The sequence below is a fragment of the Triticum aestivum genome, chromosome 2B (genome assembly GCF_018294505.1).
Source record: "Triticum aestivum cultivar Chinese Spring chromosome 2B, IWGSC CS RefSeq v2.1, whole genome shotgun sequence".
Taxonomy (NCBI): Eukaryota; Viridiplantae; Streptophyta; class Magnoliopsida; order Poales; family Poaceae; genus Triticum; species Triticum aestivum.
Genome location: NC_057798.1, coordinates 803996232 through 804012035, shown reverse-complemented (window position 1 = coordinate 804012035; position 15804 = coordinate 803996232). Strand labels below are relative to the sequence as shown.

The 15804-nt window shown below is 42.7% G+C and overlaps 2 long non-coding RNA genes across 4 annotated transcripts; both read right to left on the bottom strand.

Moving 5' to 3' along the window:
- Positions 1 to 2788: 2788 nt before the first annotated feature.
- LOC123042918 (uncharacterized) lies at positions 2789 to 5801 on the bottom strand. Of its 3 annotated transcripts, XR_006418945.1 has the most exons (5): positions 5524 to 5801; positions 5162 to 5252; positions 4474 to 4529; positions 3461 to 3509; positions 2789 to 3072 (listed from the first exon to the last, which is right to left on the bottom strand). It is a non-coding gene; the product is annotated as an uncharacterized lncRNA (long non-coding RNA). The 3 variants fall into 3 exon arrangements; XR_006418944.1 differs by having other exon boundaries at positions 3700 to 5252; XR_006418943.1 differs by having other exon boundaries at positions 3461 to 5252.
- Positions 5802 to 5804: 3 nt separating this feature from the next.
- On the bottom strand, positions 5805 to 6576 carry LOC123042919 (uncharacterized). Its single transcript, XR_006418947.1, has 3 exons — positions 6326 to 6576; positions 6089 to 6250; positions 5805 to 6005 (listed from the first exon to the last, which is right to left on the bottom strand). It is a non-coding gene; the product is annotated as an uncharacterized lncRNA (long non-coding RNA).
- Positions 6577 to 15804: the final 9228 nt, after the last annotated feature.

Genomic DNA, 15804 nt, shown 5'->3' with positions numbered 1-15804 from the left:
GGTCTTATGGAGAGTTGGAGACGAAGCATCATGAGCCAATGTATGAGTTCGCTTCTTGTTCTCCCTTTTGATTTTGAAGATTCGGGTAATATCGAAGAAACTGCTGAAGAATGGGTCTAATTGTTCAATGCCATGGGTGATTTTCATGATCTTACCTCAACATTGGTTTATCATCATCATCATCAGTAAGATAATCTACACTGCAAGATGAGGGCCTATGCGTAAATGCTTTTGAAAGGTAGATTTGATAATGCTAATAGATTTGATCTATGAATCACCTATACTCTTTGTTTCTCATAGTATGAAAAATATATCTGAAACTATAGGTCAGGATGAGGGTCAGGTGAGCTTGCTCTCCATGATTAAGCCTTAATCAATCACACTGGAGTTGCCAATTGCAATGCAAGGAAGATGGAGAGCAGCAACAGCAACATCATAAGCATTAGTGGAGAGGGGGTGCTTCTGCCAGAGCCGCTGCAGACGAGTCGGCCGACTGTTGCGGTACGAGCACACCGATTGCTTCCTGGAACAACAGAATGTACAAGACCAAACGGTTAGGAGGAGCAAAGATCCATTGAAGTGCCTGTCATGCGGAGATAAGTTCCATGTAAACTGACACAAGCTTATCAAATCGGAATGGCATTGTATATTGAGAAATTGCTTGTGGGTGTGAGATGATTGCTATAGTGAAAGCAAGTAGCTTGCAAATTACTATGCTTACACATCTAAGTAAATAAGTAATAACTAGTTTGGTTAACTTTCCTGTGTCAACATGTCTTACAGGGTAGAACCTTTATACTCTATAGTCTGTTTACTGAAAATGGGCGGTTGTTTTCCATTTATGAAACAAAAAAATCATCGAGTTTGTTTCTAATAAAAGGTGTGATGGTCTATATAAATTTAGCCTTTATAATACTTTCCATGCTATCTCATATTATATGTTCGACCGTTTCAGTTAAGCAATAGTAATGCTAATGATGATGTTTGCAGGATCATTTCTTGCCTTGGCTGGCCCTTCTCGTGCAATTCTGGCTGATGACCTTTTGTTGTTTTATAGATTTCTTTGTTTGGGTTTGTTGAGCTGAGCCCTCAGCATGACCTTTTGCACCTTGTGTCCATACTCCATACTTTTTTTTCTTTTTTTGTTCCTGTTGAGACTATGTGTGTATCTTGTGGTAACTTGGCGATTGCTTTATTTACACTACACCACAACACTTGATTAGGAGCAGTTAACTGCCAGAAGAAATACCTTATCAAGGACAAATAATCTGCCGGGAATTACTTTACTGCCGGCACAACTAAATATGGGCAAATAAACTGCCGGGAGAATATAAGTTTACCGGGGCATACGAACTACTGGGATGATCCGTGACAGGTTTTCTGCCGGGATAACTGGGTCACGGCCCACTAACTGCCGGGACGTGGTGCAAGCCATAAAGTGAAATCTTTTGGGCCTAATTGTGCGGGAGAGCGAGCGAGGGCGCGAGACGGAAAAATATTCGCGGGCCGACCATTCCCAAATTCCAACAACTACTCGTCTCAGCCTCTAGTTCTCAAAAAAAAACTCGCCTCACCCTCTTTCTCGCAAAAGAAAAAAGAACTCCTCTCAGCCCCTCTCCAAATCGTTCCCCAAATTAAACCCTAGCCAAATCGAACATCACCCCGCCCCCTCCCCCTGCTGCCGCCGCTGTTAACCACCCACCGGAGTGTTCGCTTCATCCCCCACCACCGCCGCACCCTAGCACACTCCTCAGCCGCCGCAGAACAACCTCCTCATCCGCCGGCGAGCACCCTTTGCCGCTTCCTCCTCAACCTCCGCCGCACCGAGCGCCGGTTTCCTTCCCCGACCAACGCTGTCGCTCCCAAATAACCTCGGCAGCACCCCCAGCGCTGCCTCCCGACGCTTTCTCTCCAGCAGCACCGCGGCCTAGTACCCTGCCATCGTCCCTATCGACTTTGAAGTCAAACTAAAGATGAACATGGAACATATCAGTCCGAAGATAAGGCATTGATTAGTTCTACTAACCACTACACTTTTAGAGATGATGTTGCTTTTTTCTTTGGCCGCCCTTGTTGGGCAAAGTTGAGTCTTGAGACACTTCCTAGAGCGGTCCAGGCCACTATCTTATCTCACTACAAGAAATACGCTCAATTATGACTCCCCATTTTGGTCATTAATTGGTCATTGCTTTCGTTTCTTGACCTTTTTTGACCAAATTCAGAAGGTCAACAGTTGGCTGTCAAGAACAAAGAAACGTGACCTTTTCTGGCATTTCGGTCATGGCCGCCCTTGACCAAAATTTTGGTCGTTAAATCTTTGACAAAAATTATGGTCATTACTAAGTAGCGTAGACCACAGAGAATCTGATGTGGCCAAGCCAACGTGGCGATGTCCACATGGCACATGTGATGACATGGCAAAAATGATGACGTGGACGCCATGCAGGATCAGTCAAAATCAGTTGTTTCAGTGGGCCAAGCCCAATATAGCCCATTTTCAGATTTACTTTTGGGCCACAACTATGGGCCAAGCCCTTAATTCGGTCCATTTTTAGATTTACTTTTGGGCCACAACCATGGGCCTGGCCCAACACATCAGCCTGTTAATGTTTGTTCTTGGGCTGAGGCAATGTACAACCCATTTATTAATTGAGACAACCCTTTTCTCTAAACGGTCCAGCCCACTCACACAATTTAGTAGTTTCAGTCCAACCCTTATTCAAGGGAGATCCACATTTGATTGGACAATTTGTTAGTCAACCAAAAGCACAGGAGAATATAATGGTAATAATAATATAATTCTCAAAATAACACAGCAGTATAATTACACCACAGGATCTCAATAACACAGTAGAATGAACATAGAGCACATCATTTCACTATATATTTGGTGTGTCAATGATCCTGTGTGATGGCCAATGTAGTTTCTCGCCACACGACGATGACAAAATGGTGGTTGTGTTCAGTTCTGAAATCGTGTATATACCATCCATTTTCTGTTGTACGGTGTAGTCTGATCAAGGCTTGGCAGTTGCATGCTACTGTTTTTGTGTTTTCTTTCTTTGGCCTTCCCTGAAATTATAAGGACAAATGCACAGATTAGTATTATGTAATAACAAGGATGGGGGCACTCTTAAGTTTGAAACATTTCAAACTTAAGAAATGAGAACAGACATAGAGCATCAGGTTTGCAAACTAAAGCAGGACAAAGAGTAACTTCTGTGAGACACTGAAATTCTAGAATACCAGGATATAGTAGATTTACTTTCCTTTTTAGCTACTGAAAAAACAAACAGTTTACTAAGATAGGACAGTGGCGGAAATACTAATCAAGCTACTCAATCACAAGGAATGTGAGCAGGATCTGATGAGTATGGCATGAAACACTAACAATGTGAAACTGGAACTACAGGAAGAAAAAAACCAGAGTAGAAATGTTTAAGAAAGGGAAAATGGGCACCTTCGTCACATCTGGGTCAGTATATTTCCTTGGAAATATCATCATAACCCTGCAAGGAACAATGTGCATCAGACAAGAATCACAAGAGATAAAGCATCAAGACAAACTGAATATGGTGTCCACGCTACAACATCATCATCAGGATTAGAACAACATATGGATACTCAGTGCTCGATGAGACCATATACAACACCACTACAACAAAATAGGCCGCCGCATGCCGCAGTGCACCAGCGTACTTGATCTGGCCTCGATGTTCATGAGCGTGTCGGCCTCCCACTCCGCGGTAGGCAGCTCGAAGCTGAACCAAACCAGCCAGGTCACAACGGTTAAGTGACGCTGGACCAGACAGCCGACGAGCAGGAGCAGCCTAAGGCGAACCGCACCTCATGCACTTATTCACCTCACATATTAGAAGTTTGCATATTAGAAAAGGAGGATATTAAGCTACCATGTAAAAAACCACTAGATGAATTGTAGATTAAAAAATTGACAGCAGCCCATACTCATTTACATGAGACAATGTCATATGATTGCAAAACAGAAATGACATCAAGGAATGTAAACAGAAGCATTAGAGTTGACATCAAGAAACTAGTATTACACCACTAAATTGGCTATTAAGCAAGTTCAGGTTCCTTAAGGATGAGAAATCTGCTCCTACAATAACAATGCTATGTGCAGACTTGAAGAATGACATGACAGGTTATTTACTACTCCATAAGTATGATTGCGCCTAAGCAAAACTACCATTCTACTACCACAACCATCCTTTATTCTCATTTTCCCTTTATTCTCAAGTAGTTATATTTATTTTCTCGATATGATTAGTAAACTGTGATCCATTGACACCCAAGAACGGCTACATAATTATCTATTGGTTCGCCCATCTAATTTGCTCCACAATAGTTTTCCGTTTTCGCTCTCTCTAGTAAAGGGCATATGTGACTGAACAAACAGTTCTGCATAATAATAAAAATGATATAGGATACTGCATTTGAACTACAAAGAACCTGTAGGTTTACTTGTAGATATATCCGCCATGTAAGTAGAAAGAACTGATAAATACCTGTAGATATAGAAGGTGGTCATGTGAGATGGATAAGTCATGAAACAGCCTTTCATAGGTCAGGAACTGTATCTGTCTCTTGCAGTTTGTTCATATGCAGGTAAGGCTATTAAGAATCCCACAGCAGGGTGTAGGAAAAAATAAAAAAGGAATCAACAACGTATGTTTTTTAAAACAGTAAGGGCGGTATATACTTGGAAAAATATATTGCATCTGCTGTTGGTTGGTTCCAGGGTGCAAACTACTATGGGAGGCATCACAATATACAAAAGTAATTGCTTTTTTGAACGGAAAAGTAATTCAGCATGGTGCACCAATGAACACATATACTCAACAGGTATTCTATTGATTTAAATAGACATCAACTGAAAAGCTACAGATACCCTTTTTTTCACTACAAACAGAAGTTCTATGGAATCTAAAATTTTGAGCACCTATATGTACAGTGAGCAACTAAAAGATTATCATATAATATATGATAGGATGTGTGCATGATAAGAGATGGATTGACAAAAAAAAGTATGTTCACGCACAAAATGGAAATCTTCTCACTGTCCAATAGTTATGTATATAAATAGCAGGAAAAAATGTGTACATGTTCATGCACACAGTGGAACAGTTTATGAAGTAACCGATTAAACAGTTGTACCACCAGTTCCTGATTATCCACATATGCATTGGACCTCACCACGTGTGGGGGTAGGAGGAGGGGAGGAGGACGTCCTACAACAGCATTTTCTCCTCATCAGAAAATTAGTACTGAAAATTAGTACTAACATAGTTAGTTACTCGGTACTTTTTGTATTCTGTTTCCAATGCATCAAACTAACTTATATAGTTAGTTACTTATTATTACACTACCTACTAATCGTAGCACAAATGTTCTTCCATACACCACATTGTTAAAATTTCTCGTAGTTGGTCTTTGAACTCTGTTGTTTCTTGTTCTTGATATGCTATTTAATGGACCGGGGCAATGAGAAGCAGATGAAACCTTGATATTAAACGGACTGGAGCAGGAGTAGGAGTAGGAGCACGACCACGATCGGCCAATTAGGCCTCAGCAGCAGTCACCCAATGGAGGCTACTTGATCTGCACTACCCTGTCAGGAGGCAGTGGTCGGATGCAGTATCTTGGTTAGAAACCATTCAAGCGCCCTGCTGCCATCACGTGCCACATCCATGTTGTGTACATAACAATTAAAATTGATGTCCACTTCAGATCAGATGTTCAGGGGTTGGAAAGAGAGGTTGGAGCTCACCACGTGTGGGGGTAAGAGGAGGAGAGGGGAGGAGGACGTCCTTCAGCAGTAGTTTCTCCTCATCAGTGCAGCACCTGCACAAAATAGAGCCTTCAACATGTCTAGATCGGGAAGAGAAACGGAAAAATTAAAAAGGCAGAACAAGAAAGGAGAAGCTTCCATGGCGTCCTGTACTAGGAGCAGCTCCTCTCTCTCCGGCCATTGCCTTGAATTCCTTTCATTGACACAATACGCGCACTCATCAATAGGAGAAGAAGAGAAGTTGTACAAGGAGACAGCGGGAGGAGGGATTCGTACCCTCTAGGGCCCCGGGCGCTGGGAGGGAGGCTCCATGCATGATGTGGAAGGAGCTCCATCTCCATGGTGTAGTGGTGGGGTTGCGCCGTTCATGGGATCTAGGCAGGGGAGGAAGAAACCTTCCCGTCCATGGCGTCCCGGTGCCCGACCGGCGACGGCACGCTAGATTTGTGAGGCATACGAGATGATGTTAGGAAGAGACAGATGAATGTGACGAGGAGGAGGAAAGGGACTCACCTAAGTCACCGGAGCAACGCCGGAGCAACGCCGGTGACGTGCTGGCCCAAACCCTAGCTGCTGGGCAGGGTCACGGTTGGCCGCTGGAGTACGCGCGCGCCGGATCTGGCCCGATGGGAGGAAGGAACAGTTAGAGGGGGGCACGGTGGTGCGCTGGGCACCGCCGGAGGACGCTGGAATAGGGCGGGATCGGGCGCCATAGGTGGTGGTGGTGGTGGTGGTGGTGGCGGCGGCGAGAAGTAGTGCGGGGGAGAGGGAGAGACGAGCGATGGATGGGTGGGTGGGATTTCGCGTTCGCGGGCTGGGTAATTATTCGCGGGCTATGAGATTGAAAACCAAACAAAATCGTTCGCGGGCTGACCCAAACCTCTGAGCGCCAAAGTGTGTGAGTCTGACTTTGCCTCACTTTTGTCTCAAAAAAAAAGACTTTACCTCACTTTTATTTATTTATTATCATTTTTTCCTTATTTATTTTCCTCAAAAAATTACTATTCCCAACTATACTTCAAAGAAAAAAAGAAACAAAATTTCCCAACACATTAAAAGGGAAAAAGGAAATTAATTCTCGTCTCCATAGATAAACTTCTCTTCCCGGGCACACATGGAAGCGGGTCAAATTTGAACTGCAGGTGCCTCATAGTTTACTATTTTTTCAAAAAATCATTTCTAGGTACATAAGTACCTATTTAATCAGAAAACACCAAAAAAATTCCAAGATTCAACCACTAGCTAGGAATGGTCATTCCCGCCGTTTTGACCGCATTTTGAAACAGGCATAAAAAATTCAAAAAAATCGGGAAACCTTCGCATTGTGTCATTATATGTGGCCAAGTTTCCAGGAAAAATAACAAACTTGTAATACGGCAATTATTTTTAAAAAGTGTTCTCAGAAACAAGCTATCACATGTGGAGATCAATGGCTTTCAAGCCAAATGATCAATCTTATGGCCACATTCATGGCATAGTTTGTTCAGATGATCTCATATTGTGCACAAGGGTACATCTTGGAATTCCAAACAATGTTGCCTAAGGAAGTTTTCATTTTCTTTGCACGGAAAATTCATTTTTCATTTTCCGAGTGCCCAAAAGGAGGTTTTTTTGTGAAGGAACTACCAAATAATTGTTGCAAAATTGGACCAAATCATTTTTATAAAATACTAGGCCATATTTAATGCACAATTGACAAAATGGTTGGGTGTCAAAAGTTTTGATCCACCTCTGGTGAAAAAGACAAATTCCCGCCGATTCAGTTGGAAGCGGGTCAAATTTGAACTGCAGGTGCCTCATAGTTTGCTATTTATTTTTTCCAAAAATAATTTCTAGGTACATAAGTACCTATTTAATCAGAGAAACACCAAAAAAATTCCAAGATTCAACCACTAGCTAGGAACGGTCATTCCCGCTGTTTTGACCGCATTTTTTGAACGGGCATAAAAAATTCAAAAAAATTCAAAAAATTGGGAAACCTTCGCATTGTGTCATTATATGTGGCCAAGTTCCCAGGAAAAATAACAAACTTGTAATATGGCAATTATTTTAAAAAAGTGTTCTCAGAAACGAGCTATCACGTGTGGAGATCAATGGCTTTCAAGCCAAATGATCAATCTTATGGCCATATTCATGGCATAGTTTGTTCAAATGATCTCATATTGTGCACAAGGGTACCTCTTGGAATTCCAAACAATGTTGCTTAAGGAAGTTTTCATTTTCTTTGCACGGAAAATTCATTTTTCATTTTCCGGGTGCCCAAAAGGAGGTTTTTTTGTGAAGGAACTACCAAATAATTGTTGCAAAAATGGACCAAATCAATTTTATAAAATACTAGGCCATATATAATGCACAATTGACAAAATGGTTGGGTGAAAAAAGTTTTGATCCACCTCTGGTGAAAAAGACAAATTACCGTCGATTTAGTTGGAAACGGGTCAAATTTGAACTGCAGCTGCCTCATAGTTTGCTCTTTATTTTTTCCAAAAATCATTTCTAGGTAAATAAGTATCTATTTTATCATAAGTACATGGTTTGATGGCGAGACATCGAGGTTTGGACGGTGGCCGAGGGCCCCAACTCTAGAGCGCGTAAGCTCGCATGCCCGCCGCGTGGTCACCGCGTGATCGTGGCGTTGCCATGTGTTCTGGGCGGCCTAGGCATGTCTAGTGTGTTGGGCACTCCCCACGTAGGTGCTAGGAAGAAAATCACAACATAAGATTCTCACGAGGAGACCGATCGATTCTCAAACATGAATAAGCAGCCAAGTGTTTGATTTGCGGTACGAGAAATGCACATGGCTAATGGGTGTGAGTTTTGGCTGAGGATGATCAGTTACTAAGAAGACCGTCTTCACAAATTTTCACCTCAAAAGGAGGAGCCTAGGTGGTACTTGCTTTACAAAGTATGACACTGGACATAAATACGAAGGTTGAAGCTGGGCTCAAAATAATGAATGGATTGAGCTGGCATTTGGTGGAGGATGGTTATTTGGGCATAGGAAAGCACTGTAGAAAATGGATACCATTTGGACATGCCAAAGTGGCACTTCCTTCACAAAGTGCTGCTCTGAATAGAATAGGAAAATGAATATTTTTGAATTATTTTTGAACTAGGCAAGGAATGTTTTTGATATATTTGATGAAGATATGATCCAAAACATTTATGAGAATTTTTTGGGAATTTTTGGAATAACAGAAATATAGGTTGCTTCACAACCTAGGGCAAAAACTGCCACATGGACATGACACATAGGCAAAACTGATGAGGTGGCGCCTAGTCATCACAACCCACCACAATCTACAAGGCTATGACCATCTATATTGGTCATTAACAACTAGAAATAAGGCAGCGGACTAGCACTGTTTGCTTTGTGACCATTTCGTGTAAGGAAATTACGACCTTTCTGACCAAAATGGTCACAATGGTTTAGGGTTTGGAGCCCCCCGAACAGCTTTTGACCAATTGGTCTGAAATGGTCATAGATCTATGACTAATTCTTCCAGGGTCACTGACAAAAGGTCACTAATTGACATATTTCTTGTAGTGTCTATTCGTATTGTTGCAGGGGTGTCTCCTTTTAAATCTAGAGGCCGAATTACTTGCTCCTCGTCTATTGAAGAGTCTGTTGATCCCACATGTGAGCAAGTTGTGTTGCTTGATTCTATTGAATTTTTTTCCGGGAGATGGACTAGATGGTTACCTTCCACTGCCAAGGAAAATTGTTTGAGTAGAATTAGATGTAGGCTTAAAAGTTTGCATTCAAGGCTACGGGGGATCTGGTTGCCCATCCGGATCTGGCCTTGTTTACTTCCCTCCCCAGTACTACAACATAAATCTGCGTACATGTCGTGTATGTGGTTCTCAGGTCGAGGTCACTATTGCTTGGTCCGACTTGTGCGGGACAAGACATATATACTCTCCGAGTGTAGTGTGCTATATTCCACATCTAACATGTTTTGCAAGTGGTATGTTAAATCATTGGAAGTATTTGTTTGTCGTCTAGCTATGCAAGTAGGGTGATGTCCCAACTGTTTTCTATATCGACTCTACATTATGTTCTTTGATCTGACTATAACTTATTTTACTATGTTTTCATTAATGATAGTTTTGTTCTGTGGAAATATGTAACGCCCAAGATGCAGTCCTAACTGCAATCCTCTCTAGAGTTAGAAGCGCATCTCGAGTCGCCTCAACATATGACTTCATGACTTCAATGCATACACACATGGTCATATGTTGGAAACATCACAACACATATACAAATACTAGAAGAGTAGTACAAGAATAATCACACCGCATACAAATGCCATACATAGCTATATCACCAAACAGAGGTCACATGACCCAACATTACATTACAAGCATCTTCCAGAAGGCACGGTCCGAGTAGCGGATAAGAAGCAAATTGGCCTTTTTTTTCCAGCAAAGTAGCAGGTTTATCTACCTATTAGTGGAGTGGTCTCTAAAGGCTGCAACACACATGTTAGTGGAAATGCTGCAGTAGGGAATCTGATAGTGCGGGGTGGTCGTGTATGGAATCTAATCTGCCTCACCAAGTCAACGATTTGGATTTGACCATCTTATCACAGGAACTTCCTTGTATAATATTCCCAACCTGAGTACTCCTATATATATTTACAGATGGCGACTCGCTGCTTTAGAGATGTCCTAAGGATATGCTATCAGCGCATCCCCGTACAGGTCATCCAAAATTATTCTTTTACCAATAATATATGGACAATCTTACTAGCATGCTGAGTTTTTTAGGGTGATCTTTACCAATGAATTATTCTTTATCGAAAATATGCATCTTCTAACAAAGTTAGCAATCGTACACTCTCAAGGAAAATCTGACAAAGCGATCCATGAAAAGGCAAACTGTTTCTTGCTTATAAGCAAAGGATCACATAAACTATATATAAAGCTCTACAGTAGTACAAGATAAGAATGCATCACAAGAAGCAGAAGGGAACAGCACTGCTTACCCTTTTGCTCAAATTCTAATTCTGATTTTGCTGTTGTATACTATATTGTAGACACATCATTGTTCTTGACACAAAATTGTGCTATATTTATTTGTATTAATCTAAAAGGAGTTTTTTTACGAAAATATTGTACAGATTGTGAAAAAAAAAAGCCAAGTTGAAACGTGGACAAATCTGTTGGTGAGGACAAATTTGGCCTTCCAGGGCAAACAAGTTCTGCAAATTTGTACAGCTTGTGAAAAAGTAGATTATCAGAAATTTATAAAACATGTGTCATGAGTTTTGTAAAATTTATGACTAAACATGTGTCAGCCCGCTATTTAAGGCTGATATATGCCCTCCTCCTTCTACCTTCTCCTCCCTCTCCTGCCTCACCTACCTCTCTGCTCTTCCTCCAGATCCCTCTCCTACGCCCCTGGCCCTCGTACGTGCATGCCTAGCTAGGTCGGAATGGAGGTGGCGAGCAGCACGATGCTGAAGCCGGTCTACTCCAAGCCTCACCCTCTTGCCGGCGAGATGGTCCCGCTGACCCTCTTCGACCGCGCCACCTTGGACACCTTTGTCCCCCTCATCCCCGTGTACCCCGCACCCACTCCATCCAACGAGGCGCTCAAGCAGGGCCTGTGCATGGCCGTCGCGGTGTACTCGCACCTGGCCGGACGCCTCGCCATCGACCACCGGGGCAGGCGTTTCATCCACGTCAACAACTGTTGGCGCCGCTCCTCTCGCAGCGCCGCTTATTCTTCTACCTCGAGCTGCCTCGCACAACTCTCCTAAGGTTTCTCTCTTCTTCTCTCAAGAACACAAGAACACACACCATGAAAACTCACACGCACACACACTTCACCAAGGAGAAAGCTGGCTTTGCCTTGTCTCCCAATGAAAATCACAGGCGCTACATGTTTTCTGCTCAGCCCTCTCGGCCTTACTTCATTCATCTGCTCAACACATATATATACACCGGGCTTACTTCATTCATCTGCTCAACACATATATATACACCGGGCTAGCTCACGCACACTCTAACCCAGTCTCCACTCGGGCCACTAAACCCACTGACTCATGCACTCACCTAGCTAAATGCAGCTGCTAGTCTACTTGACCGAATCACTTGGCAACATCCCAACTAAGTCACGCATGGCCCTATCTCTCTCCTAGAATCTCTCTAGGTGTGCATCACCGGCTAACAACGTATGCATGCATGCTGACTACTTCTACATTTATCCTAACAATGCACGTATTGCTCTCCAACTGTCTAACTACCTTGGCCAAATCACTGGGCCACTTAACAAATCCTGACGACCTAATACTAACGTGACATGCACACTTGCATGTATGCAACACATGTCAAGATTAATTCTAACATTTTCCCTCCTAATCTTGACATGGTGGCTCACCAAAGTTGTCATGGATGACGCTTTCACAGCATCGAGCTCCACTCCATCTCGTCGTCACGGACGCCTTCACAGCGTCGGTCACGCGCACCTTTTCGTCGATGACGCCATCACAGTGCCGAACTCGACATCACCATCATGGTGTCCACCATACCATCGCAGCAGCGATCACCACACCATCTTGTCGTAGCATCACACCGCAACTTTTGTTGGCTTCGCACCAACTTGCCATGATGATGATGACATTGCACCACCGTTGTCGGCATCACATCGACTCTCCTTCAACGGCATCGCACCGTCATCGTGGCAGCATTGCACCGCTGTCTCCTCTTGCGGCATCGCACCGCAGCCACATGTTCGCTTGACGTCACACCGCCAAACACCTTCTTGTCGTGGACGACGCCGTTGCAGTGCCAACCACCCGTCGTGGACATCTTTTCGTGGATGACGTCCTCGATACGCCGACCACCACACCATCATCATCTTGCGGCATCGCACCGCAATCGGCCACCAGCGGCATCGCGCCGCCGACGGCCTCCACCTTGCGCCGCCGTCCTCCACCTCACATGGAGTCAGTCGCACCGCCGTCGCCGCCATGGATCGACGAGGCTCTGATACCAATTGTTAGCGCCGCTCCTCTCGCAGCGCCGCTTATTCTTCTACCTCGAGCTGCCTCGCACAACTCTCCTGAGGTTTTTCTCTTCTTATCTCAAGAACACAAGAACACACACCATGGAAACTCACACGCACATATACTTCACCAAGTAGAAAGTTGTCTTTGCCTTGTCTCCCGATGAAAATCGCAGGCGTGGTATCAATTGTTGGCGCCGCTCCTGTCACAGCGCCGCTTATTCTTCTACCTCGAGCTGCCTCGCACAACTCTCCTAAGGTTTCTCTCTTCTTCTCTCAAGAACACAAGAACACACACCATGGAAACTGACACGCACACACACTTCACCAAGGAGAAAGCTGGCTTTGCTTTGTCTCCCGATGAAAATCACAGGCGCTACATGTTTTCTGCTCAACCCTCTCGGCCTTACTTCATTCATCTGCTCAACACATATATATACACCGGGCTGGCTCGCCGCCGCCAGGTAAGTCTAGCCAGCTCGCCTCGCCACATGGTGCATGAAAGATGAAATTCTCTTAAATGGGTAGTTAGTGTCAAAAATATCAAACTTAGGGTTAAAACTGGAATTCACTCTATATTTATTTATTATTTATTTGAAGAACCAACGTTTATATTAAACTTTTATATTTATTTATAAATTATTATTACAAATATTAAATAGAGATTATACTTTTTACAACTTTATTGGTCATAATTAATGAGATGATAATATTGCTAAATATTAATTATATTATATGCCACAAAATAATATTAATTGTATTATTATGATACAATTGTAATGTCCATCGTTGAAAAATGTGCATGAAATCTATTTAATTTTAACCAGATTTGCAATAGAAGTTAAATTAGTGTTTTTTGGGCACAATGCGTCGTGTAGAAATATTGAAAACCAATCCCCATATATGTAAGAAAAATTAAAAAAAATAAAAATGTCATGATATTCACAAATTAATTTTAATATTCTCATGAATATAGTGTGTTTTATATATATGTTTGTGAGCATCCTCAAATATCTTTGTAGAGTTCTCAAATCATGTGCTCCCAATAATATCCTCATAGTGGTTTCTAGTTAACGTTTAGGTATATGTAGAATGAAAAGGCTAGAGTCCATAAAATATTTCTATGAGCTTTTCACCGAAGTGTAAGCATGCTGCTCTTTATCCTTATTTTTTGTGTGTCAAATGTGTATCGGATGTTATAGCAGATAAAACAATCCATTGGTACATGTATGTGCAATGTACTTGGTAGAAAAGTAGAATCACTTAAGCCCAGTTAGCCTTCTATATATACAACTTGCAGAGCATTTGTCCAAGACAGTCCCTCACTACCCTCAGTTTGTCTCTCTCTGCCTACTCAGCATTTCACGAGTTATGAAAATGCAAGAAATGATATTAAATCTCGTCGTTAACTGAATTCTGAATAGAAAAATTAAGAAGTAGAAAAATATTCAAAGTAAAGAGACTCAGTAGGTGCGACACCCCATGGAGGTCTGGCAATTAAAGCGCATCATTTTGCTTGTTCGGGGGGGGGGGGGGTATCCTTCCCTGTTAACTCTGGACAAATTGTTTGTCAGTGAGCCGATGGATTGGCACTACCCCACGTCGCAGTTCTCTTCCTCATGATCTATGCCTCAACCTTTGTTGCATCAGCTGGGTACGCCTCTTGGTCCTCTGACCATTCTAAGAACTCCTGTTGGGTTGTGCCACACCCAGTGCGCCCCCTACCTCTGCCACTTCTGAAACCTCTGCCTGCTCCCGGACCTCGGCCCGGTCCTTTGTACCAATCTGCATGTGACGTTTTGAAGACCAAAGCTGACGGGGGGGGATGTCATTCCGCACTCTTTGTACAAATGTTGGCTGCAAATAGTGCATCAGTCAGGTAGTCTTTCGTATATGACACTAAAAATCTCCCTCTTCTACTTCATGACAATCGTACCACATTTTCAGAGATTTTGTGACATCAACCTTGACCCGCACCAAAATGTTTCCTTCGAAGTCATGGGATTCCTGCTCCACATAGATGAACTCACTGAAGGAAATATGCCCTAGAGGCAATAATAAAGTTATTATTTATTTCCTCATATCATGATAAATGTTTATTATTCATGCTAGAATTGTATTAACCGGAAACATGATACATGTGTGAATACATAGACAAACATATAGTCACTAGTATGCCTCTACTTGACTAGCTCATTAATCAAAGATGGTTGTGTTTCCTAACCATAGACATGTGTTGTCATTTGATTAATGGGATCACATCATTAGGAGAATGATGTGATTGACATGACCTATTCTGTTAGCCTAGCATTTGATCGTTTAGTATATTGCTATTGCTTTCTTCATGACTTATATATGTTCCTGAAACTATGAGATTATGCAACTCCCGTTTACCGGAGGAACACTTTGGGTGCTACCAAACGTCACAACATAACTGGGTGATTATAAAGGAGTACTACAGGTGTCTCCAAAGGTAGATGTTGGGTTGGCGTATTTCGAGATTAGGTTTTGTCACTCCGATTGTCGGAGAGGTATCTCTGGGCCCTCTCAGTAATGCACATCACTATAAGCCTTGCAAGCAATGTAACTTATGAGTTAGTTACGGAATGATGCATTACGTAACGAGTAAAGAGACTTGCCGGTAATGAGATTGAACTAGGTATTGGATACCGACGATCGAATCTCGGGGAAGTAACATACCGATGACAAAGGGAACAACGTATGTTGTTATGCGGTTTGACCGATAAAGATCTTCGTAGAATATGTAGGAACCAATATGGGCATCCAGGTTCCGCTATTGGTTATTGACCGAGAATAGTTCTAGGTCATTTCTACATAGTTCTCGAACCCGTAGGGTCCGCACGCTTAAAGTTACGATGACAGTTTTATTATGAGTTTATAAGTTTTGATGTACCGAAGTTTGTTCGGAGTCCCGGATGTGATCACGGACATGACGAGGTGTCTCAGAATGGTCGAGACA